Source organism: Macrotis lagotis, chromosome 2, assembly GCF_037893015.1.
Source record: "Macrotis lagotis isolate mMagLag1 chromosome 2, bilby.v1.9.chrom.fasta, whole genome shotgun sequence".
NCBI lineage: Eukaryota > Metazoa > Chordata > Mammalia > Peramelemorphia > Peramelidae > Macrotis > Macrotis lagotis.
In genome coordinates, this window is record NC_133659.1 from 24,244,916 (window position 1) to 24,263,901 (window position 18,986).

The 18,986-nt window shown below is 50.0% G+C and overlaps 1 long non-coding RNA gene across 2 annotated transcripts; it reads right to left on the bottom strand.

The window, feature by feature from the left end:
• Positions 1 to 1,280: 1,280 nt before the first annotated feature.
• On the bottom strand, positions 1,281 to 15,235 carry LOC141512433 (uncharacterized). 2 transcript variants are annotated; one of them, XR_012475497.1, is made up of 4 exons: positions 14,590 to 15,235; positions 9,194 to 9,265; positions 2,996 to 3,070; positions 1,281 to 1,889 (listed from the first exon to the last, which is right to left on the bottom strand). It is a non-coding gene; the product is annotated as an uncharacterized LOC141512433 (long non-coding RNA). The 2 variants fall into 2 exon arrangements; XR_012475496.1 differs by having other exon boundaries at positions 1,281 to 3,070.
• Positions 15,236 to 18,986: the final 3,751 nt, after the last annotated feature.

Below are 18,986 nucleotides of genomic sequence, written 5' to 3' on the forward strand. Positions count from 1 at the left end.
TACTTCAGGGGGGGATAAACAAGTTACAGTACATGAATACTATGGAATATTTGTTCTATAAGAAACCATAAACAGTCAGACTCTAGAGAAGCGTGGAATGAGTTACAGGATCTGATGCTGAGTGAAGGGAGCAGAACCAAGAGAACAAGGTACACATTAATAACAATGTTGTGCGTTGATCAGCCTTGATAGATGCAGCTCCTCTCAGCAGTTCAGGACAACCCTATTAGAATGGCTGTGGACAATGTTATCCCCATCCAGAGAAGAAAAACAAAACAAAACAAACAAAAAACCCAACCCAATCTGATGAACACATTATAAAAAATTGTCTCATATATCTCTTTCCCTTAATCCTAATTCCTCATATCAAAAATGACTAATCTGTCATGGTTATGAATTGCTTTCCATGTTTATCAAAATTATGTATGTCCAATGCTAACCTGACTGTTCACCACTGAGGGGAGGGGGGTGGGAAGGGAAGGTGGAAGGAAATTTTGTAACTTAAAAATATACATGTGCTTATGGATAAGAAATAATACTTCAGACACACACACACACTAACTGTGTGACCCTGAGTAAGTCATTGAATGACTGTGCCTCAATTTCTTTATCTGTAAAAGGGTCATGCCTAATGTATTCTAAGGTCCTTTCCAGTTCTAAAACTACACTCCTATATAAACCAACACACATACTATATATAGGACATGGTATACACAGTGATAAGAAAGGGGAGAGAATTCATAATCCTGGGAATAAGGGAGGGCCTCTGGAAGGAAATATATAAACCGAGCCTTAAAGAGAGCTAGGGATGAGAGAGAGCAGTCCAGGCCCAAATGCAAAGTCACGGATGAAATGAAATGCTATATTATGAGAACCACCAAGTACGGCAGTCTGGTTCAGACCCAGGGTAAAGAACAACATATAAGGATCCCAGAAAGGTAGACTGTAGTCGGACTACCAGTGGATTTAGCTTAAAACCAGTGGGAACCAATGGGAGCTTCTCAAATGGGGGAATGACCAGAGTCAGCCCTATGCCTCAGGACTGGATCTCCTTTTGGCAGCTATGGGAAAAGATAGTCCTGGGGTGCATCCATGAATGGAGAAAGAGGGGATATGGATGAGGAACCTTTAAAGAGGCCAGAGAAGAATCAGTTCAGCTAGTAGGAAGAGAACCCCAACAAAGCAGAATCAAAAACCCAGAAAGGTAAGTGTCCAAGGGGCGGCTAGGTGGCGTAGTGGATAAAGCACCGGCCCTGGAGTCAGGAGGACCTGGGTTCAAATGTGGTCTCAGACACTTAATAATGACCTAGCTGTGTGGCCTTGGGCAAGCCACTTAACCCCATTTGCCTTGCAAAAACTTAAAAAAAAAAAAAGATAAGTGTCCAAGAGGAGAGGGATGTTGACAATGAGAAAGAGGAGGTTTTTAAAAAGGGCATTTAGGGGCAGCTAGGTGATTCAGTAAAGTCAGGAGGACCCAAGTTCAAATCTAAACTCAGACACTTACTTAGTTGTGAGACCTTGGGCAAGTCCCTTAACCCCACTGCCTTGTAAAAAGGAGGAAGGGGCATTGAGTTTTATTGTTTTCTTAGTTGTTTTTTACCCTGAACTTAAACACCAAATAAAATAAACATTTCCACGTATATAATAGAAGAGCAAAAGATGATTGTACGTGAAGCCCCGAATACCATTATATACAACTTTATTTTCTTTTTAAGCATATAATAAATTCAACATATAACTTTCAAAGCTGTCCAGCTGATCTGTGGTTCTTTCTTCAGACTTTCTTCTCTTCTGTACATTTTAAAAGTAATGTTTCAATGACTCTTTTCCTTCTTCTTTTCTTCCTTCCTTTCTTTCTCACAATCCTAGCCCTATCCCAACCCTTCTTCCTTAAACAGAAAAAAAAAAGAAAGAAAAAAGAAAATGCATGTAACAAATATGAACAGTCAAGCTAAATAAATTCTTGAAATGCTAAAACCAAAGGTGTATGCCTCATTCTATATTCCAGTGAGTCCAACACCTTGCATCATAGCTCCTTTGGGATCCTGGTCCGTCACTCCCTTCATCAGAACTCTTAAAAGAGATTTTCAAAGTTTTCTTTAATTCAATTTTGATCAATGTAGAGCATGGAAACCATGTAAAGACTATCAGACTGCCTTCTGTGGCGGGGGGGGGAATTGTAAAATTCAATAAAAATAAACATAATTCAAAAACTTATTGTTATTGCATGAATTAACTGACCTGATTCTGCTCACTTCCTGATATTCTACAAGACTTCCCAGGGTCTTCATCATGTCTTACAACATAGCAATGTTCCTTTGTATTCATTTACCCTGCTTTGGTCAGAAGTCCCCCCATTAGTGGGCATCCCCTAAGTTCCTAGTATTTTGCTAATTCAAAAAGTGTTCCTACAAGTAATTTTGACCTTAGGAGCACTTTCGCTTTGATTCAATGCTGGTTCAAAGGGGATGGGTAGTTTACTGTCTTTTTGGACATGGTTATGAATTGCTTTCCATAATGTCTGAATTAATTCGCAGCTCCACCAATAACACATTAGTGTACAAGGCCATTGGATTTAGCAATAAAGAGATTCTTGGTGGTCTTGGGGAGAGTTCTTTCATTTGAGTGATGAGGACAGAGATCAGATGGCAGAGGGTCAAGAAGTGGGGGTATAAAGAAGGGGAGAAAAAGACTGTGGCAAGCTTTTTTTCTAGGACATTTGCTGTAAAAGGGAGGGAAGTAGAGGATGACAGGTTGAGGGACCAAGTGAAGGATGAGAGGAGTCTCAGTACCATATTTATTTTTCTCCCAGAGAATGTTTCCCCATTTTATTTCTCAGGTAGGTAAACTGAGGCAGATGGAAACAAGATCTAGCGTCTCCCAAAAAAAGATAGGACCTAGAGTTCATCCCAAGTGAAAGATTGAGCCCCCCCCCCACTCTAAACCAAGGGAAAAGGAAAGATTTAAAAGATTAGTAAGAGCAGGTTTTCCTTACATTTTTTTTCTGCATCTTAGATCCCTTTGGCAGGCCATCTGGGGAAGTCTATGGGCCCCTTCTCAGAAGCATGATCTTAAACAATTGGAGGAAATGCTAACTTTCAGTTAGAAGTTAGTGAAAACAAAGATGCCATTTTTCCCTCATCCAATTTCAGGGAACCTCTGAAATCCATTCGGGCTAGTGACCTTTGAGCTAGCCCAATGGTCTCCCCCTTAACATGGGGAAATCCAGGCCCATAGAAGACTGTCTTGATCTAAGGCATCAGAGATTTAAGAATCACATTGCTGGGAGGGACCTTAGGCAGCATCTAATTTCCAAATAGAAAAATTGATGCCCTGAGGAATTGGGAGTGGAGTGGGAGAGGGGGCTGCTAAAAGGATTGGGGGAAAAACTTGGGATGCTATCCCAGCTCCTCTAAGCAGCCTCATTACCTGGCTCTCCCCACCCCCACCTACATCTCCCATAGCATTTTCTAGCAAAGCCTTAAGTCGATCTGAAGAGAAAGGCGGTGGATTGTGAGCCAGGGAAGGTAGCTGAGGGGAGACAACAACCTCTGCTACCAGCCAGGAACGGCAGCTCCCCCCAAGTCCTCCCCTCCCTCCCTGCTCCCAGGGGACTGGCTCTCCTCTCTGCTTGGCTGGCTCGGCTCCGAGGAGCTCCCTGCAGTCAGTCGGCTGGAAGCCTGGGCTGGAACAGGGAGGGGCAGCCCGAGGGAGCCAAGGAAACCAGGAGGGGTGGGGAGGCCGCTGAGACTGGGGGGCCCCTGAGAGCAGGGAGGGAAGCCAGCCGGAAGCCAGGCCAGAAAGGGAGAGAGGGGTTGGGGAAGAGACCTGGGGGAGCATCTGTTCCAAGTCCCTCGTTGGCAGAGGAGGAAACTGAGGTCCAGGATGGAGAGGGATCTGCTTCAAGCCACAGGGGCAAAGGCAGGATTTGAACCCAAGTCTGTTCACCCCAAATCTAGAACAGCTTCCTCGTCATCTCGATCATGGCAATGCAGCTCCAAGAGATGATCAGTCTGGCCATTCCTGGGCGGCCTGGCCTCCAGGGCCCCTCCCAACCCATCGAGCACCACGAAAAGAACTTTGGATTCCCAGTCCTGGAATCTGGATTCAAATCTCTCAAGGAGATCGGTGTACTAGCTGGCCTCGAAAATCACAGCCAGCTCGTGTTCTAGGATCTGAGAGGTGGAGAGCTGCTCCCCGAGGTCTGGGGCACCTGGGAGGTGGAGAGCTGCTCCCCGAGGTCTGGGGCACCTGGGAGGTGGAGAGCTGCTCCCCGAGGTCTGGGGCTTCAGGGGCAGAGAGGGACACGTGCCCAATGAGAGAAACCCCTCAATCTCAGAATCCCTGAAGCCCCACCCTCCCTTTGGCCAAGGGTCCTCAGTTTCCTCTCCTGTAGAATGAGGCGGCTGACTTCTGTGCTCTCCCAAGTTCCTTCCATTTCTAAATCTCGGGTCTTCTCAGCCAGCTAGCCGCAGCCTCTCTTCCCCCATCCTCCTCCCCAGGCACCCCAGCCCACCCGACCGGCAAAGCCGGCTTTGTCCAGACCTGCCTCCAGGGGGCATTGTTGCTCTGAGGTTGCTCAGCCCTGGCCTTGGCTTTCTGGCCTCCAAGCACCCCACATCCCCCTCACCCCCTTCAGCATCCCAAGGCCACTTGAGTCCTCCTGTGGTGCCCCTAATGGGTCAGTACCAGCTTGGGGCCAAGCCAGGTTTCTTGGCGGCTTGGCCCCCAACCTCTCTGGGTAGCCCCCTGGGGAAGGGAGGAGGGGTGGGGAAAGGGCTTGCCCCCTCCCTTCCTCTCCTTGGTCTGAGCTAACTTCTTCCCAGTGCCAGCCTCCTGCCACTTCCCCAGAGGGCTGAGAGAGTCCCCCCACTACACAGCCCTGGCAAGCCCTGGCGCAAAGGCATGGAGGGACTCCAAGGAGGGCTGGCGCTGGGGTCCTGGGGACCCCATTGCATCTACGAGTCCCTGTGCTTCCTTTTCCAGTTCAAGGAGCTGCCCACAGGCTGCGGCGCTCCACTTTGGGGACTCCCGTGGCTAGGATGGGGAAGACACGAAGATTTCTGCCCCTTCTGGGACTGGGGGGGCGCGTGAACCACAGACACAAGCACGCACCCCCCCACACACACTCACACATTGTGTTCTGCTGCTGGCAGAGGTGACAGGAAAAGCCCCGGGGAGAAGTGTTTCGCAGGCCCTGGGGGTTCGGGGGCTTGCGGTGCCACATTGGGCCATCTGCTGCTGGAATGGCTAGCAGCCGCAGGGTTCGGTCGGGGAGCCCTGCAGAGATGGGGCGCCCTGCTTCAGGAAGGGGAGAGAGATCCTGCCGGGAGGTGGGGACCCCGCGCATCCGGGGGGGGGGGGGCTCGAGGGCTTCATTGATTTGAAGAGAGCCCGGAGGGAGGGGGTCCTGGGAGAGGATCCCGGGAGCTGGCGGCTGGGCGCAAAAGACAGAGAATTCTTAAGGCTGAAGGACAGGACTTGGGGAGCCGGCGCGGAGGGGGGGGAGTCTGCAGCCTGGGAAGCGGGGAGGGGGCAGAAAGTTCTGCTAGGCTACGGGGGGGCTTCTGGAGGGTCTGCTGGGGGGGGGGGTGGAGAAGATCCTCGGGGCTGCTTCTGCCCTTCGGGGAGAAAACGGGAATGCTCTGGGGGGGACGTTTTATTGGGGGGCACGATCTCTGACTGCAGGAAGGAGCCCCTTGAATTCTGCTCTGGGGAAGGGGCACACCCCATTAGACTCACCGGAACCCCCCCAGCGCGTGCACACACACACACACACACACACACACGGACACACAGAGGGATACATATATATACATACACACACAGACACACGGACACACAGAGGGACACATACACACACGGACACACACACATACAGACACACAGAGGGATACATATATATATATATATATACATACATACACACACAGACACACACACAAACATACACACACGCTGCTCCTCCTCCTCCACGGAGCCCCCTCCCCTTATAATTGAAACCAGCTCGGCTGGGGGGCCCCCTCCCGCTCCCCTGTGTCCGATGAAGTCATGATCGCGCTCCGCTGGCTGCAGACACATGGCTGGGGCGGGAGCGAGGGGAGGGGGCGCACGCCTGGACCCCCGTTTGGATACTATGGTTACGGGATCAGAGAGAGAGAAAGAGAGAGAGACAGAGACAGAGAGAGACAGAGAGAGAGAGAGACAGAGAGACAGAGAGAGAGAGAGAGAGAGAGACAGAGACAGAGAGAGAGGAGGAGGGGAAGAGGGGGAGGAGGGGGAGAAGGAAGAGAAGAGGGGAGGAGGAGGAGGGGAGGAGGAGGAGGGAAGGAGGGGGGGGGGAGGAGGAGGAGGGGAGGAGGGGAAGAGGAGGAGTGGAGGAGGAACAGGAGGAGGGGAGGAGGAGGAGGAGAGGGGGAGGAGGAGTGAGAGAAGGAAGGGAGGAGGGGATGAAGAAGAGGAGGGGAGGAGGAGGGGAGGGGGAAGAGGAGGAGGGGGAGAAGGGGAAGAGGAGGAGGAGAGGGGGAGGAGTGGGAGGAGGAAGAGGAGGAGGGGGAGGAGGAGGAGAGGAGGAGAGGGGAGGAGGGGAGGAGGAGGGGAGTGGGAAGAGGAAGAGGAGGGGAGGAGGAGGAGGGGAGGAGGAGGGGGAGGGGAGGGGGAGGGGAGGGGGAGGGGGAGGAGGGGAGGAGGAGGAGAAGGGGAGGAGAAGGAGGGGAGAGGAGAGGAGGAGGAAGAGGAGGGGAGGAGGAGGGGAGGGGAGGAGGAAGAGGAGAGGAGGAGGGGAGGAGGAGGGGGAGGAGGAGGAGGGGAGGAGGAGGGAAGGAGGAGGGGGAGGAGGGGAGGAGGAGGAGAGGAGGAGGAGAGGAGGAAGAGGAGAGGAGGAGGGGAGGAGGAGAGGAGGAGGAAGAGGAGAGGAGGAGGGGGAGGAGGGGAAGAGGAGGAGGGGAGGAGGAGGAGGGGAGGGGGAGGGGGAGGAGGGGAGGAAGAGGGGAGAAGGGGGGAGGAGAAGGAGGTGAGAGGAGGAGGAGGAAGAGGAGGGGAGGAGGGGGAGGAGGGGAGGAGGAGGGGAGGAGGAGGAGGAGGGGAGGAGGAGGAGGGGAGGAGGAGGGAAGGAGGAAGAGGAGAGGAGGAGGGGAGGAGGAGGAGGGGAGGAGGAGGGGAGGAGGAAGAGGAGAGGAGGAGGGGGAGGAGGGGAGGAGGAGGGGAGGGGGAGGAGGGGAAGAGGAGGAGGGGAGGGGGAGGAGGAGGGGAAGAGGAGGAGGAGGGGAGGGGAGGGGGAAGAGGAGAGGAGGAGGGGGAGGAGGAGGGGAGGAGGGGGAGGAGGAGGGGAGGAGGGGGAGGAGGGGAGGGGGAGGAGGAGGAGGGGAGGGGAGGGGGAGGAGGGGGAGGGGAGGGGGAGGAGGGGAAGAGGAGGAGGAGGGGAGGGGAGGAGGGGGAGGAGGAGGGGAGGGGAGGAGGAGGGGAGGGGAAGAGGAGGAGGAGGGGAGGAGGGGAGGAGGAGGAGGAGGGGAGGGGAGGAGGGGGAGGGGAGGGGAGGGGGAGGGGGAGGGGAAGAGGAGGAGGGGAGGGGGAGGAGGAGGGGAAGAGGAGGAGGAGGGGAGAGGAGGAGGAAGAGGAGAAGGGGAGGAGGAGGGGGAGGAGGAGGGGGAGGAGGAGGAGGGGAGGGGGAGGGGAAGAGGAGGAGGGGAGGGGGAGGAGGGGAGGAGGAGGGGAGAGGAGGAGGAAGAGGAGAAGGGGAGGAGGAGGGGGAGGAGGAGGAGGGGAGGGGGAGGAGGGGGAGGGGAGGGGCGCGGGCCGGACAACAATGGGGCCGCAAGAGCAGGAAATTCCTTCCGGGGTGGCGCGCCGGGGGGAGGGGCGGCTGGCTGCAGCGCCGCGCGCCCGGCCAATCAGCGACGCCCCGCGGGCGGTTTCAAGCTGCCCCTTGGCCCCCGCCCCTCCCCCGCCCCGCCCCGCCCCCCGCGCTGGGCTCGGAGCCGCCGGAGCCCTCGGGGGCCGCGCGCCCCGCAGAGCCCCCGGCCCCCGCCCGCAGAGCCCTCCCGCGGGGTGAGGGGCGGCTCTGGAAGCTTGTTTTGCACGTTACGCCCTGCCGGGTGGGGGGCGGGGATGGCGCCGGGCCTGGGCCGTGCACGGGGCCCCCCGGCCCGGGCCGACCTGGCTGCCCAGCCCGGCGCCCCGCTCCTGGCCGCCTCGCCCGGGGGTCCGGGCGCCCCGGGGCTTCTCTCTGCCCCCCGGGCGGCCAGCTCAGCTCGGGGCCGCGGGGCCGGACCGGGCCGCCCTGGGCCACTCCGGCCTGCTGGGTGCTACGGGGCCCGGGGCCCCCCGGAGCCCAGAACCCGCAGCCCCCGCGGCCGCCGCGCTCTGCCGCTTTGCAGCCCTCGGCGGCATCCCTCGAATGAAAGGATAAAGCCGGAATAATCTAGGCAGAGAGGCCTCGCTAAAATGGGGCTCCGGCCCCCGAAGTTTGCTCTTCCCCGAGGTCTCCGCCCCCGATAGAAGGATCTGCTTTTCCTGCCTCGTTTCCTTCCTAGAGTCGGGAAAGCAGGCCCACTGGGGTGCCAGCAGCCCCCAGACTGATGAGTGGGGCCCAGCCCCTGATCCCGGTTGGCCCCCAAACCTCAGGCCAAGGCACTTTCTTTTCCTTTTATATGAAATAAGAGATTCCTCCACGGGGAAGGCTCTAGCTTTCCAAAGCCTCAGCTCCCCCCCACCATTCTATATAATGGGGATATCCCCAATTCTCCAGTTCCATGTGTCTCTTTATAAATAAATGATGAGATTTTATTAATTATGCACATACAATATCTGCAAGCAGATTGCCATGTCTCTTGGTGCTTAATAAAAAAAATTTCTTCTATACTATAAGGCTCTCTCTCAGTCTCTCTCACTCTCTCTGTCTCTCTCTATCTCTTCTCTCCCTCCCCCCAAAAGCCCCAGGGACCATGGGTGGGAGCGTGGAAGAAGAAAAGGGAGGGACCAAGAAGCCGAAGCACCCCCAAACCTGGTGGCCCAATGGCCAGGCTCTCCATGTCTATGGCTTTAGCCGCTGGTCTGAACACATACCACCGTGGAGAGGCAGGGGCTGCAGCTGTGCTGGTAAACAGGAAGCCAGGGAAAGGCAGGCAGGCAGCCTGTTGGGTTCCCTCCCTCCCAACAGCGTTGTCTTCTCTTTCTATTTGAAGCTTCCACTCACCCTGGCCAGGGCTCCCATGCATCATCATGCTCCATTCACATCCTCCTGGTTTTCTCTCCAAACATGGAAACGCTGCAGATGGAAATAGAGGGGTGGTGGAAGGCAAGGGTCTTTCTTTACATCACTGCCCCCCTAGACTTCTGTGTCTATTGCTGAGCATCAGAAGAGAGGGTCACCAGTCCAGCACGTTACCCAGAGCCCCCCGGGGAGAACCGGAGAATTCCAAACCAGGGGTGGATGCCAACCACTCAGATTTCCCTAGCTCCTGGAAATGGCAAAGCCCCCCTCCTTCTCATAGCTATTTTGCGACACAGTGATGTTAGTGCCAATAATGTTATTCCCATTCTGCAGAGGATGAACCTGAGGTTCCAACAAGAGAAATACTTTGGCCATGATCACATAAGTATCTGAAGACTGATTTGGATCCCAAATCAACAGAGCACCCATTGGGCTAGGGGCTCTTAATCTGGGCTTCACAGATTGTAGCATGAATTTGGATGAAAACAATAAATCTTTAGTTTCACAAACCTCTAAGTGAAATTTTGCATTTCCCTCAATTATGAATGTAGCCAACAAAACCACTATCCCAAGAAGTCTTCAACAGATCACCCATGGATCCAAGATGCAAGAAATGTTTAGAATCCCTTAATTAGGCCATGTCGTTTCTCAATATAGACTGTTAGAGCAGGGAATGTCAGAATACCAGAACCTGAAGGGGCCTTAACACATAAAAATAATATTGAAACTGGAAAGATCTTCAACCATCAACTATTGAAACTCAGAAAGACTCGAGATGATGGAACACAGAATATCAAAGCTGGGAACGTAGAAGAGAGGATGTGGGGTCCGTCATGATGCTATCCTTGATACTATTTCACCTGATCTCTCTTCAGCTCCCATGGGTTTCATTTTCATCTCTATTCAGAGGACTCTAAGCTGGTCCATCCCCAATCTCTTATCTAATCTGCAGTTTCACAACACCAGCCATCTAATAGACATTCAAACCAGATGTCCCATTAACATCTTAAATTCAGTTTGCCCAAAATTTAATTCATTATTCCCCCCAAAATAAAACTCTTCCTATCTTCCTAATTTTCCTTTTTCTGTCAATGGCATCATCATCTTCCCAGGCATCCAGGTTCAAAACCAAGGTTTTATCTTACTTTCTCATTGCCATACACAAGCTTCCATCCTTGGTATCTCTCATGGCTTCCCCCTTCTCTCCTCGGATGCCATGACCAGCCTGGTGCAAGGTTCTCATGCCCTCACATGCAGATTTTCAAAGTAGACTGCTGGTTGATCTGTTTACCAACCAAGTTTCTTCCCTTTCTAATCTATCCTCCACTCAATTGTCAAATTGATCTTTGTAATCATAGGTCTGACTATATCAGCTTCTTAATCAATAAACCCCAGTGACTCCCTGTAACCCCCAGTGGCTTTCTATAACCTCTAGGATCAAATATAATATCTGCTGTTTGACCTTGAAAGCCCTTCAGGACCTAGCCTCCTCCTACCTTTCCAATTTTCTTTCACCTTACTTCCCAACATGGATTCTTCAATCCACTGACACCGATTCCCTGGGTTGTTCTTTGAACAAGATGGCTTGCCTTACAACTCCATGCATTTTTACTAGTCAGGAACTCATCTCTGCCTCCTGGCACCCCAGAAGTCTCAGCTAAAATCTCACCTTCTGCTAAAAGCCTTCGCCAGGCCTCCTTAACCTTTGTATTATCCCTCTGAGACCCTCTCAGATTTGAAAGGGACTCCAAGTTTCATCGAGTGTAATCAATCCATATCCCAAAACTCTTCCTTAATTTTACAGTGTGGGGTCATGTAACCCCAGTCTCAAAACCCATTGATCTGGGATTCTTTCCTTGTTGGTGGAAATAAATGTCCTGCCCTTTATGAAGGGGAAAGGGAGGCAGGGTTGGAGAGAGGAAGAGAGCTCCAACATTCACTGGTCCCCTTTGGGGACTCTTGAAGCATTGGATCCCTTAGGGTGTTTGTGGCAGTTAGTTGCAAGATGCAAGATGGAAGAGGCCAAGCCCGTGTCAGGTTGCTAAAGGAAAAGACTCCAGGAAGACAGGAGAGAAGGCAAAAGTCACCATTCTGTCCCTATCACTGACTTGTTACACTAGAAACTTTGGGGAGGCTCCCCTTGGGTGACATCTAGAACTCTCTCTGGCTTGAGTTTCCTTGTCTTTACTCTCCTATGTAAACTTTCTCTGATTTCTGTTTTACTATGATCTGGATTTGTGGATTTCTTTGCTATTCCCTATGTACATTCATTGCAGAATTGGTATTTGATGGACAAGGGGGTCAAACCTTGAATACAGAGCTTGGGGTCTCCCTCTCCCCCAAATGACAAAGCAATCAAAGCTTAGATTGAACTCAGTCTTATCCCCTAAACTAATATTTCATTTTATATTTTTTATATATAGTCTATTTTTCCCCAATTATATATTAAACCAATTTTGTTTTTTATTTTTAAGTTTTGAGGTACAAATTCTATCCCTCCTCCCTGAGATGACAAGCAATTAGATATGGGTTATACATGTGCATTCATGTAAAACATCTCCAAATGATGAACTGGTAATATTTAAGGAACAGATATAATCCTAGCCTAGTGCCCCCTGTTTCTGAGAAGAACAAGATGGTGGCCAATGGTCCCAACTTCTTTCTCCTTCTGGCAGGAATTAAAGTCTCCCTTGTGAAAAGGGGAGCAGGGGCTAAAGATGTCTCTTCTGCCTTCCTCTGAGACATGCTATGATACCTCCATGTTCTCACCACACATGGGGCTTCTCTACAATCATCAAGCTTCTTCCAGAAGACTCTAAGTGATAGAAAACTCGCAGCTTTTCAAAGCATCCATTGCATTTTGACACAATTCTCATTGGGAGGAAGTTTCCTTAAGTCAAATTTATGAAGTGTTCACTGTGGTTAAAGCCACTGTATTCATCACTAGAGATACAAAGAAAGGTAAAAACTGTTCTCAGGGAGAACAGGAATGAGAGAGATGAAATGTGAGCCACTAGACTCACAGACAAGCTCCAGAGAGGATCTATTTAGGGGTTCTCTCTGAGGGAAGCCTCAAGTAGTAAAAGGATCAGGAAAGGTTTCTTATAGAAGGGAGGATTATACAGCAGACTTGCAGGAAGCCAAAGGAGGCTGGGGGTTCTAGGTCTAGGCAGAGAAAGTGCATGGAGTTGGTAGGGTCTCAATCAAGGAACATGTAGGAAGCTGGTGTCCCAATGTGAAGTCCTTGGCGGGGAATCAGGTATAAGAAGACTGGAAAGGGGGAGAAGGACCAGCTTAGGAGGGGCCTGAAAAGGCACACAGAAAATTCCTGGAGGTGCAAGGGAGCCATTGGAGTTTATTGACTAAGTGGGAGGGGCCTCTCTGTCACAGCTTAGATATTATTGGAAAATTTCTGGGGTCTGAAAAGTCACTGTCCTGGGTTGGCCTGGTTCAGGGTCTCTGATTTAGGGAGGATAGTCTTTAGTCCCCAGATAGAAGTCCTTCCATCACTGGGTTCATCCTAGAAGCTTTGGTTAGTTGGTAAGAGAATATGCTGGGGTAGTTCAGGGTCATCTCCATCCTACACTGGGGGATTGGAGGATATCTGGGGAAATTATTCTCATTATCATGGAGAACCTGACTACTTCCCCAAAGTCAGAAGAGTGGGGAATTAGGGGACTGAGAAGTAGACTGTTAGCATCAAACTCCAAAAGGAATATATTGGTGCCTATTAACTTAGAAAACCACAAATTGACATTATCTCTGTTATATTATATTTTTATTTATTTTGCTAAAGATTTTCCAATTTCATTTTGATTTGATGTTCTCCCCAGGACAAAGACCTGAAACCTTTGACCTGGATCACCTCTAAACCCCCTACTGCTCAGATTCAATGATCCAAGGATCACCTTGATTCTATCTTGTCTAGCCCTTGAAGGTGTATGTTATCTCCCTAACAGAGATTGGAAGCTCCTTGAGGATAGGCCAGTAGGAGCTGTTTCCTTACTGTCTTTGTATTCCTCTTCCCTAGAATAGAGCCTGACACATTGTAGGAACTTACAAAGTGCTTGGAGAATGATTGTTATCATCTTGTTTTTAGTCTCAGCTCTGCCACTGCCTTGCCTCAGTTTCCCCCTCTGTAAAGTAGAGACTGGACTAGATAGTCCTTTAAGGACCCTTTTACAGTGTTGCAAAATTCTGACAACCCATATCCAGTCTGTCACCAAGGCCTCTTGCTCTACCTTCCCAATACTCACTCCTTTCTCAGACACCACCCCCATCCTGGCATAGACCCTCATAAGGGGCAGCTAGGTGACATAGTGGATAGAGTCCTTGCTTTGGAGTCAGGAGGATGGGGGTTCAAATCTAATCTCAGACACTTGTCAAGTTCAGGCTGTGTGACCTTGGGCAAGTCATTTAACCCTGTGTGCCTCATCTCCAGCGGTCCTGGGTCCTATCTGGTCACTGGACCCAGATGGCTCTGGAGGAGAAAGTAAGACTGGTAACTTAGCACAGCCGCCCTCACTCAAATCCAATTCATGTGCTTGTCATGACATCACCTCCCTGATGTCATCATCTTTGAAAATGAAGGACACGCAGTGGATAGAGCACCGGCCCTGGAATCAGGAGACTGAGTCCAAATCCAGTCCCAGTCACTTAATAATGACCTAGCTGTGTGGCCTTGGGCAAGCCACTTAACCCCATTGCCTTGCAAAAAAACAAAAAAAGAAAAGAAAATGAAGGACAAACATCATCATAGGCCCTCATCCCCTCATGGCTGGACACTGGCACCTCAGCCTGGCTGGTTGGTCTGCCTGTCTCTAATCCACTCTTCCCTCACCCGTCCAACGGGTCTTCCCAAAGTACAGGTCTGACAATAGCACCCCCTTAGTCAACAAGCGCCAGGGGCTTCCTAACACTTCTGGGAACAAGCAGAAATTTTCTGTATGGCTTTTCAGGGCCCCCTAATCGGGCCCCTCTCCCCTGCCCAGTTTCCATATTGACCCCCTCCTTATGCTTCTTCAGACAGGGACACCCAGCTTTCCTGATCTTCCTGGATCCAACTCCATGCATGGTTTTCTGCCTGTGTTCGAGGCCTGAACCCCCAGCCTCTCCCCCTATGCATCCTGGGGCTCCCTGCAAGTTATAAATCCTGTTTCCTATAAGAAGCTTTTCCTGATTCTTTTACCGCTAGTCTTCCCTTGGAGACAACCCCCAAATAGACCCTCTCTGGAGCTAGGCTGTGTATTTTTATATATCTGTCAGGGAAGGGAGAAATGATAGAACAGCATCACGGCATTGTACTGGTTTACAAAACACACACACACACACACACACACACACACACACACAAACACACACAAAGTAGAAGTACAAACCTCACTAGTCCCATTTTACACCTGAGAAAACTGAGGCTTAGGGAAAGGAAATGATTTGCCCACAGGAGATCATTAGAAGTCAGGTCCCAAGACTATAGAGCTCCCCACTGATCCACACTGCCTCAGCCAGAAATTCCAGTAGAGTTTCTCCTGAGTCAAATCTATCTTCTTTCTCACTGAGTCTTCAGATCTCTGCCATAGTACTGGAGAGAAACAGGCCCCCTTCCCAACCTAGGGCAGAGACCAGCTAGGGCCTCACAAAGGGGTTAATTAAGGCTTCTCTCTGCTCCAAACCAGAGAGCGTTTCTGGTCCAGGGAGGGGCCTAGAGATAAGGTTCCCCAGCTGTGTCTAAGTCCCTATCTCAGACCAGACAGAAGCAAGAACAGAGGGATGAAATGTGGGGGGAGGCTGGTTGACACAAAGGAGTGGAGCCAGGTCGTGGTCTGGGCAAGTTTGGCACCTGCTGCGAGGGGGCACCAGTCCTTCTCCCTCTGGGATTCCTAACTGAAAAGGAGGGGGGGGGCTTCCCTTGTATCACCTCCTCCAAGGGAGTCGCTCAGGGACACTCACACAAACATGGAAGGTTTTCCTCCAGACTTGGGACCCAGAGATCCAGGAGCAAACCATTCTCCCAACCCCCACCACCTCCCCTGAGGCTCCTTCACAAGCTGAGGCCCCAGCTCCCTATTTCTATTTGGAGGCTCCCTCTACAAGAGGTAACTCCATGAGCCAAGTTTCTGAAGTTATTTGCCACTGGATCCACCTCCCCTTAAAACAATCCCCGTTCCCTGGAAGAACTCAGATGCAGAACTAGGTTGGGAACTTCAGGGCTTTGTGTACAGGCTGGTGACATCCAGGGGCTCATATGGGCGAGGCAATTAGATGGCACAATGGATAGAGCACCAGGTCCGGAGTCAGGAAGACCCAAGTTCAGATCCTGCCTCAGATACCAGCTGTGTGACCTTGGGCAAATCATTTAATCCGTTTGACTCAGTTTTTTAAACTATAAAATAGGGATAAAACTTCCCTCTACTCAGAACTATTGTGGTGATAAAATATTTGTAAAATGCTTCGTACAGGACCTTGGACATAGTAGACACTTTATAACCCTCATTCCCAACTCTTCCCCCAACTAATGCACTAAATGGTAGAACTGGATTTGCCATCTTCTTTCCCCCAGGTCTTGTTATCCCGAGTAAAAAAAAAAAGTAAATCCTGGTTATATCTCTGCCCAAACAATTTAATTATGCAAACCCTTAGCTGGGTGCCAGGAGTGGGGGAAGGGGGAGGAGGGATCCAAAGTTCTCCTTCCCTTCTTGTCTTGTGGAGGATCCTACAAATTAGGAGAAAAACTACAACACCCAGTTTTGCAGAATAGGTAAGTTCATTGAGGACACTGAGGTAAACCCAGGCCTTTATGACCTGTGATGTCGTGACAAGCCCATGATTGGATTTGAGTAAGCGATTGCTGGGCTAAGTCACCAGCCTCACTTTCTCCTCCAGAGCACCTGGGTCCAGTGGTCAGATATGAATCAGGATGACTGGAGAAGGTCCTGGATGTGAGGCAATCACGGTGAAGTGACTTGCCCAAAGTCACAGTTAGTAAGTGTCGAGTGCTGAGGCCAAATTTGAACTCAGTTCCTCCCTACTCCAGGTCTAGTGCTCTATCCACTGCTTCAATAAGTGGGGTGGGGGGTAGGAATGACACTGGGCATTCTGGGAGACCCAAAGTAGTCCAGCTTAGGTTAATGGAGCCTTGTGGTTATTATAGTCTTCCTGATCTCATTGGGGGTTTTCTTGGCAGAGATACTGGAGCAGTTTGACATTTTACAGATGAGGAAACTGAGGAAAATGGGGTTAAATGACTTGCCCAGAGTCCCATAGCTAGTAAGAACTTGAACCCATGAAGATGAGTCTTCCTGACATCCAGGGACTCCACCCACTGCACCAGCTGCCCTAGTAGAGTTTACCTGGAGTGTAATAGGAGATAAGATCATTTTATCATTACTATCATCATTAGCATTTTGTAGTTCCTTAAGATTTGCAAATCATTTGATAAATAGTATGTCCTTTGATCCTTATAACAACCCTGGGAGATAGGTATTATTATTATCCCCATTTTTTTTACAGGTGAGGTACTAAGAGAAATAAAATGATTTGTCCAGGGTCATACAGCTAGCAAATATTTGAGACCAGAGTTGAATTCAGATCCTCCAAGTTCAGTTCTTGTAATCATTATCCTACCTCATATAATATATAATTTTTTACAAAATGAAAATGTGAACCCCAAGGAATCATGTGAACCATAGAATGTCAGAACTGGAAGGAAACTTAGAACAGAAAATGACAGGGCCAGGCATTAGAAGAAAGGAGTGATGAGATTGATGAACTTCAGTCCAGGATCTTGACCACTCACAAAGACTTTTAAACCCCTCCCCCCAGGCATAAGAAAATCCCTTAACAACAAAATAGTAAATCCCTGCCCTAGTCTGAAGAGATCAAGTCTTTAAGCTATTGCCCTCTTAGGGAGTCCAGTCTGCTCTTGGAGGGAATGATCCTCTAAATACACACCTTTACTTGAACTTGAAGGATAGCCTAAGTCTTTGAATTCTTTCAGGATATCTTGGAATCCCTCTGCCATACCCCTAGGAGAGGATCTTAGAATAGAGGATGTCAGAGCTGGGCGGGGCAAACATGTAATAAGAGAGTTGGAATAATCCTCTGAGAACTAGTCCAAGTCCCTCATCTGTAAAAGGGAACACAGAAGGCCAGACTTGCCCAAAGTTCACTCAGTGTGAGTTAGTTGAAGAGCCAGGGGTATATTTGTATCTCTGTACAAGTCACTTCTCAATTATACACAATTGGCTCATTTAAAGCATTTTGCTTAAAATTCCAGTCTGACATGAAGCATTTTCTTTTCCCCCAATTTCTCAGCGGCTCTAGAAACACAGAATGTCAGGGCTTGAAAGGACCTTAGAGGCTATCTAGTCCAAACCTTTCATTTTATAATTAGTAAAACTGAAACCCAGAAAAAAATAAATCCCTTCCCTTCTCTGGGGCTGTTTTCCAGGGAAATGAAAGGAATGGATGAAATGATCTAAAAAATCCCCTCTGGCTTCAGAAACCAATGAAAACCTGATTCCTTGAGACAAACCAAGTCAATTAGGTAAGGCAAAATGGCAGATAGATCTGAGAAGCCCAGAGTGGAAGGATTTTAAGCCCTGAGGCAAGTTACTTTCCCCTCTCTGAGCCTCAGTTTCCTCTTCTGTAAAACAAGAGGATCTGTTTGCCATTGCAATAGCTACTAAGGGATCTGCCTGCCTCCTCTCTCCCCACTCCAATCCAACCTCCAGTCAGTCACTAAAGTAACTTTCCTAAAGGGCAGGTCCATCCAAGTCACCACCCCACACAGATTCCCTATCACCTCTCACATACCATTACAAACTCTCCTTCCTCACCTGACCCCTTCCCACCTCTCTACATACACACATGCACCTTACTTCCCACCAAGAATTCTGGGATCTAGTGACACCTGCCTCCAAGCAGTTCTTTGAGCAAAACCCTCCATGGTTCAGGGCATGTTCTCTGATGCTCCCTGTTCCTGGAAGGCTCTCCCTCCTCTACTCCCAACTAAAATCTCATTTTCTATAGGAAAACTTCTCCAAATCCTCTTAATTTCAGGACTTTCCCCTTCTTAATTATCTCCTACCCTTTTTACAGTTAAGCAGACTGATGCATCCAGAAGTAAGTGACTTGGGGGTCAGAGTTACAAGGCTAAGTGTCTGAGGAGGCTCTTCCTGACTCTAGGATTTCCATCTCCTATGCCACTGACTCTGTTCTATTTCTAACTCTAAGCTTACCCTTTACTATTCAAGGAACAGGCTCCTACTTTGTGCCAGAAGACTCATGGAACCTGCATGGCATGAGGAAGATAAGAATTATCTATAGTGGAGGAGCTTTGCACTCACTTTTTCATTGCATATTCAGTCATTCACTCACAGCTCTGTGGCTAAATTACCTTCCACCAACTCCCATTTTTGCCCCTTGCCCTCCTCCTTCTTGTGAGACAATGTGGTGGGAAAATATCTGCCTGGAGTCGCAAGACCTGTGTTCAAGCATCACCTTTGAGACGTTGCAGTTTGGAACAATTCACCGATCCGCTCCAGGCCTCAGTTTCCTTATTTGTAAAAACATCAGGATGGCCTAGATGCCTTCTGAGGTTCCTCCACATCTAGGGCTCTGATTCTAATTCTCTTCCACCACTAATGGTTTTCTTCTGTTATCAGAGTCCTTTGACCAACCATCAGCTTCCTTTACTGTGTTCCCATGTCAGGCCCATGAGCCCTAGGGGACTCACAAGGTTCTGTCCTGAGGAATCTTTTCTCCCTCTGCACTC